Source organism: Rattus norvegicus, chromosome 9 (genome assembly GCF_021556685.1).
Source record: "Rattus norvegicus strain SHRSP/BbbUtx chromosome 9, alternate assembly SHRSP_T2T, whole genome shotgun sequence".
Taxonomy (NCBI): Eukaryota; Metazoa; Chordata; class Mammalia; order Rodentia; family Muridae; genus Rattus; species Rattus norvegicus.
Window position 1 is genome coordinate 92,840,119 of NC_141542.1, and position 6,000 is coordinate 92,846,118.

Genomic DNA, 6,000 nt, shown 5'->3' on the forward strand with positions numbered 1-6,000 from the left:
CAGGCTCTTGGCTTCCCTTTTCTTCCTTCTTCTTTTTGGGTCTCCTCCTTCGTGCCAAGAGAGCTTCAGCCTTTCCCCTTGCACCTCACAGGAAGTGACCTGATGCCTTAACCTTTGCTTTGTCTGGCGTTCTCGCTCTCTTTTAAGCATTATGGCCGGTTTAAAGTCTGGAGCAGGGAGGCTTAGATTATTCATGAGGAAGGTGTATCAGGAAAAAAAATGGCCGAAATACTCCCATTCTGTTCATTCCAAGTCCACCCATTGTCCTGTGAAGTTGGTTGATTTCCTGTTCCTTTAGAACTGAATAATATTCTATTTTGAAATGCACTACATTTTCATTATCTACCCAACTGTTGACCTATCCCTAGGCTGGTTCCGTTTCCTTGCTGCAGTGACTGGAGCAGCAATAAACATGGAGTATGAACATCCCTACGGTAGGGTGTTAAGTTCTCTGGGGATGTGCCCACAGTGAAATACATGGTCACATGGTAGCTCTAGTTTTAATCTTCAGAGGAACACCACAGCCCAATTTCCATAATGGTTGTATTAATCTACACGACCACCAGCAGTGGATAAGGATTCCTCTCTCTTCCTCCTCCTCCCCAACTTTTGTTGTCAGACTTCTTAATAACTGACATTCCGAAATGTCAAAGTCTCTCAAAGTAGTTTTCAGTTACATTCTGCTCGTGACAAGGGACAATTCCACCATGACACTTTTCAAAGTCGTTATTGACTTTGTGTTTTCTTTTGAAATTGTCTTTCATTTTGTTAGTCTGTTCCTTGGTCGACCCTTTTATTTTCTTGGTATTTAATTCCTGGTGGGTTTTCGGTTGTTGTTTCTTATTTGTTTGTTTGGTTTTTTTTGTAAATTTAAGATGTGGGCCCATTTTCTGAAGTGTGCCTGGGGAAGACTTTCTCCCATCCTATGGGCTGTCTATGCCAAGTATTGATGGTTTGCTTTATTATGCAGAAATTTAAATTTCATGTAATTCCATCTATTGATACTTGGGTCTGGCTCTTGTGCTACTGACATTCTATTCAAAAGTTCTTGCCTACTGTCTTAGTCAGGGTTTTTAGTCTTGCACAAACATCATGACCAAGAAGCAAGCTGGGGAGGAAAAGGTTTATTCAGCTTACACTTCCACATTGCTGTTTCATCACCAAAGGAAGTCAGGACTGGAACTCAAGCAGGTCAGGAAGCAGGAGCTGATGCAGAGGCCATGGAGGGATGTGTCTGACTGGCTTGCTTCCCCTGGCTTGCTCAGCTTGCTCTCTTGTAGAACCCAAGACTACCAGTCCAGGGAAGGCACCACCCACAATGGGCTGGGCCCTCTGCTCTTGATCACTAATTGAGAAAATGCCTTACAGCTGGGTCTCATGAAGGCATTTCCTTCACGAAGGCTCCTTTTTGTGTGATAGGTGCCTGCTGGGCAGCCTTAGAGGACACTGGAATCCCTGCTGGCCCATCTCCAGGAAGAACATGGACTGAAGGTGGGGAAACTGCTGCATGGTCAGGCTCTGCTCTATTCTTCAGGATGGCTATTTGGGAAGCAGGCAGAGCACTGGGGCCTCAGGGTGACAGAACTGGTTCAGCAGGTGAACCCCAGAAGCCCGAGCCTGGGCTAAGGGTTCTGGTGTTGGAGCTGAGCTGTGAGGGTGAGGAGGACAAAATGGCCTCCCCACCTCTGCATTATGAACTGTGACAAGGTAGCCACCACGCCACCAATGGAACATCACGAACTCTGCATGAAATTTCTGCATCTTCAGTCCACAGCAGATACTTCAACAATAAAGGCTGGTTGAAGGAAGGGGGAAAAAATGAAAACCATCCTACATTTCAAGTTGACTTTTGTAGAAGGTGAAAGATAGGTACCTAATTTCATTCTCTGTGGGGGACACCTGGCTGCACCACCACCAATTGTTGAATAGGTTATCCCTTTCCCAGTGTACATTTTTGTCCTTTTTGCCAATAATTAGGTGGCATAGCTTTGTTGGTTTATTTCTGTGTCCTATAGTCTACTCCTCTGGTCTACCTGTCTGTTTTTATGCGAGTTCCAAACTGTCTTTATCACTCTAGCTCTACAGTACAATTTGAGTTTGGATCTTGTGAATACCCCTAGGTGTGTTTGAGGATTGCTTTGGCTATGTGTGCTATCTAATGGTTTTTTATGGACTCTTGGATATTTTCCTAGATCTCTGAAACAAGACAATGTGGGAATATTAGTAGATTTTGCATTAAATCTATAGATCGGTAGTATAGTCATTTACACAATATTAATTCTACCAACCCAAGAGCAGGGAGGGCCTTTCATTTACCCATTTTCTAGTAACTTCTTTCATGGCCTTTCTTGGTGTCTCAACATTCTCACTATAGAGGTCTTCCTCTTCATTTGCTGGGTATATTCCCAGGTAAAAATTATTTTTTGGTGGTAGTGGGGTACTGGAATAATACTTTTCCTCATTTCTTTCTCTAAGAGTGCTTGTTAGTAATCTATGAATGTACAATTTTAAGTGAGGTCACTCAATCTCACAAAGAAAAAAAAGTATATTATCTTTCATATGCAAAGCCTAGCCTATGATGTATGTATGTAAACATATGTAACTATTGGTATAGTACAGTATTTAGAAAGGAGCGTAAGAAAATGGAATAAAAAATGCATGCTCATGAGTTCACACATGCAATATACTTTGTGTAAGTCAGTTCAATGCTCTCTCAAGGTCTAACACATTTTCAATGCATAATTAGTCCCTAACTGGATGGTATCCACATATGATTCCAGGAAGACATGGAATTTAGACTGTGGTTTTCATTGTTTGACTAGTCTTGCAGGCTGTAGTTCTTTGTAAGTCCTGTTACACTTGGTAGATTTTATTATTTAAACATCAATTTTAGCTATCTAAATACTAAAGTGTGAAGATTGTTAATATGCTTAAAATAATCATATTCTTGAAATTTCTGAAAGTTCCCAAGAATAGTAATCTACTGTCCTTCAATTTCAGAATAACATGCCAGGAATTTGAAACTACTGAGAAATATGCCTGCCCCCTCACCTCATTATTTGTTGAATTCTAAATTATACCATTGCTGTTGAAAAAACATACACACATGTTTATTGTATTTACATATAATCATTATTTATTATATATAGTCATTTTATAATCATATAAAATTTTATTATCATACAATCAATATATACATACATATATACACATACTTACATATATATACACATACACATATATATATATGTATATATATATATAATTTTGGAGCTTTAGAATAAAATGGGAAAATAGATGACCTAGCCAAAGAAATGAGTTGCTTTGTTCATAATGCTAAAAGGTAATTGAACTGGTCATAGTGATGCACTCCTTTAATCCCAGCACTAGAGAGGCAGAGGCAGGCAGATCTCCATAAGTTCAAGGCCATCCTGGTCTACATAGAAATCCCAGGCTAGCCAAGGCTACATAGTAAGATTTTTGTCTCTGAAAAGACATACATCCATAAAGAAATAGACTATATGAATAAATAAAAATTATGGTTGGAAGCTGCTTTGATAATTGTCTTCAGGCCTCTTTTAAATAGTCGATGCCCACATATGCACAAATGCACACACACAAAATCTGTTGTTCCTAATAGCTAGCTCTTTTTTTATAACCGGGAAATAAAATATGGGCCTGAATTTTTAAACATTGTGACTTTTCAGCCAACTGTACACTTTCTCTGTATCTCATCAACGAACTGATTTTCTCATTTTCTTCTCCCTTCAAAGTAATTTGAAAAGCAAATGCATGACCTCTGTGGACTGACTTGAATAATAGGAGTAGTTACAGTGACAATCACTGTTGTATATAGGATGCTTTTCATGGAGCAGGCAGTTAGAAACCCTGGAATTCAGTCACTTCCCCAAGTTTAGACAGACTATTCTGATAGCTGGGTTGTGCCTTACTAAATAGGTGGTTCCAAGTGTTTACCACAGTTCTGGGTACTTGACTGAAACTCAAGTATTTCCTACAAAACGAAAGAGTCACTTCCAGGCCAGAACTTATTATATTTAGCTTTTGCTCTGATTATATTTACAGTCCTTTACCAAATTTTCCTAAGCATCTGTGTGTATGTATCTATGTCCCAATAACTCTGAGATTCTAGAGGACAAAGACTTTACCTTATTCCTTTCTCCAAGTTTAGTACACAATAGAGAGTCAACCACAGCGCAGAGGCATTCTGAATAGCATGGGAGAAATGATAACGTATCTGATTCTTTGCCTGGCTCCCAGAGAATCTATCTGGTATAGGGAGGAAAATTGCAGGGATCAAAGACTGTGCTTCTTATGAGTGATAAATTGAGAAATGAGTTTTAAGTCTGGTGTTACACTTCAAAGCAAATTGGTAAGAAAAATGGTCACCACCATATCTCTCCAGTTCCCAGGGTGGAATTTCTGCAGGATGCCCTAGGCTAGAGTATTTCTTCTTTCCCTCACCTCCTGGGTGTCAAGTCAGTGTCTTTGATTAGTATGGCGGTCCTGTGCCACACTGCTATTCACTCACATCCTAGCGTTCAGCCTAGCACTTGGGTGAGAACTCTGTGAGGAACACTACCTTGGAGACCTTCATACATCTCTTAAGCACCCAGGTAGGGGAGCCCGCTCAACCCCTTCCCTTCCCGTCTTCCTCTCCGCCCTGGGGTAGGGCTCTTGGTGTTTTATAGCAAGTCTTTAGACACACTCCATACTCCAGAAGCTCTCTTCTCCCCTCTCCTCAGCCCGGGTTTCAGGCCATGTTGTTCTCTATCTTTCTTGCTTCAGAGAAGTTTTGGGACAGTAGCCTATGCTCTTCTGGGTTCCAGCCCTGCTATCACAAAGGCCTTGGATCCCTCACTTTGGGTTGTATAGCTGGTTGTGCTTCTTCCTTGGGCTCGCCTTGTGCCTCTAATGGTGTTTTTTCAGTTTTATGAACACAAGCCCTGGCTTGTCTCAGAGGAGAGTTCGTTCAGAGTTTAGCCCTAGGAAGCATGTGTCAGCTGATGACACATGCTCTCCACAACTCATTCTTCCATTGAAAAAACATTATTCTTCTAACCAAAAGATTTTCATCATTATTCTCAAAAGATGCAAATGTTTATTAGTTTATTTAATTTAGTCTGGACCTTAGGAGAGCACGAGTTACTAAAAATTTGCACAAGCCACCCCATATTGCCTATCTTTATTACATAATGACTTGGAACGAGAAATACACAGCCAGTTGGTTGGCCCTGATTCTTACCTTGGGCAAGTCATTTATCTCCCTGAGCCTTGTTCTTTCCTGTAAATAAAAACAGAAATGGAGATCATAGTCCTAGCATAGAAGGCTCAACTGAACAAATATTCATGGAGGATCTGATAAATGTTTAAACGTTACGTACACACAAAGGATTTTTATTGTAATACATGATCTCAATCGGATTGTTTTGCTCTAACCAAAGAGGCACCACAGTGACTATTGTGTCTTCTTATAGCTAGCTAAAACCAGATAAGAGCGAACATGAGTGACACCAGTACTTACTAAGCTAGTCGGGAACTCGCTCCTTATTTACACATGGAGTGCGCACAGTCATGCACATGCTTCAGCCCTAGCCGTGCAATCCATGCTCTCCAGACAGGCAGTTTCACATAAGCACTGCCAATTCGTTTGCAGGTATTTGAAACCTCCAGCTTTAGTTTCTCAGCTAACTGGGTACGTTTGTTCATTAGTGTGTGTTCTCTTATCTGGCCATCAAATTAACAGATTTTAGAATGGACTTATGACACAAGTCCCATAGGCTTCATTTTCTGCTGCCCCAACCTTACCTTTTGGTTCTGGATCATATGTGTTTCTTCTGCTTTTTTATTTTTATTTTATTTTATTTATTTATTTATTTATTTATTTATTTATTTATTTATTTATTTAATTTTGGTTCATGGCTGGGATATTTTTACACCAATCTGCAGTCCAGCTTCTTCTCTGAGTCCAGTCCGGGGTAT